Source organism: Triticum aestivum, chromosome 2A, assembly GCF_018294505.1.
Source record: "Triticum aestivum cultivar Chinese Spring chromosome 2A, IWGSC CS RefSeq v2.1, whole genome shotgun sequence".
Classification (NCBI taxonomy): Eukaryota; Viridiplantae; Streptophyta; class Magnoliopsida; order Poales; family Poaceae; genus Triticum; species Triticum aestivum.
The window spans coordinates 717,601,112-717,602,480 of NC_057797.1; positions in this window are offsets into that span (position 1 = coordinate 717,601,112).

A 1,369-nucleotide genomic window follows, 5' to 3' on the forward strand; every position below is an offset into this window, starting at 1 on the left:
TGCATGAAAAATAACAAATGAAGTCAGAAAGGGTAGAAAATTGATGATGTGGCCTTGAACGGTGCATTTTGAACACACAAAAAGTCTGGAGTTCAAATAAATGAAATCCCTTTGTAATAGATTAGTTTTCGTCCGAAACTCTGATACTTTGAAAGAGATTGTCAATTTTGTACACGAAGTGCATCCAGTTTTTCTCGTAACCTTCTCAACTTTCTAGCACATGCTATGTGGGTGAAATGATGATACCATGCCAACTTTCAACCTTTTTAGAGTTCATTTGTAGTGCTTTTCAATTTCAGAGTCATTTAGCTCAAAGAATGAACTAATATAAAAAAGAAATGAACTAATAGCAAAACAAATATGAACTAATAGCTAAAAGAATGAACTAAAAATAATGAATTAAAATATTATGTTATTATCAACTAAAATAAAACTATAATGTTTTTCAATTGCAAAAAGAAAATCAACTAAAAAACTTTTATAAAACTCTTATAGCAAAAGGAATCAACTAAAAACCTTTTATAAACCTCTATATTTTTAAACTAAAATTATATAAAATTTATGCAACTAAAATTATCAAACTATTTTCTGTTCAAAACATTATAAGTAAAAATAAAATAAAATAAATAAGTAGAAACAAAATAAAATAAATAAGTGGACAAAATAAAATAAATAATTAGAAACAAAATAAAATAAATAAGTAGAAAAAAATAAACTTTAATAAATAAGTAGAAACAAAATAAAATAAAATAGAAACAGTAAGTATTTTGTTGTAAGTAGAAAGAAAATAAAATAAATAAAGCAACAAAAAGAGTGCCACCTACTGGGCGAGCACGGCCTGAATACGACTAGAAACCCAACAGGCCCAATAGGCCCACAGGCACACAGGTTAGGCCCGAAAGCCTGCAATTGAGTGGAGCTCGATAGGGTGGGCGCATCGGCGCTTATAAACCAGTCTCGAGCTACCTCAGCAAGCGAGGTGGGACTAAAATTTTGACGCGGGCAGCACATGGCCTTTGGTCCCGGTTGGTGCCACCAACCGGGACCAAAGGTCTCTGCTTCCCGCCCTTTCGACTGCTAAAAAGAGACATTTGGTCTCGGTTGGTGGCACCAACCGGCACTAAAGGGGGGGGCATTGGTACTGGTTCGTGGAACGAACCGGGACCAATGCTTCATGTGTATAAGTAGAAATTGTGACAATTTTCAGTTTCATCGACCATTTGCCCCGCCGACGACGCCGAACTCATCGATGCCGCCAGGCTGCCCGACGCCATCGCCGTCGCCGCCCGCGCCCCGCTCCGACGCCGTCGCCGCCCCCGTCGCTGCCCGCGCCATCGTTGTCGTCGCCCCCATCACCGCGCCCTGCCCC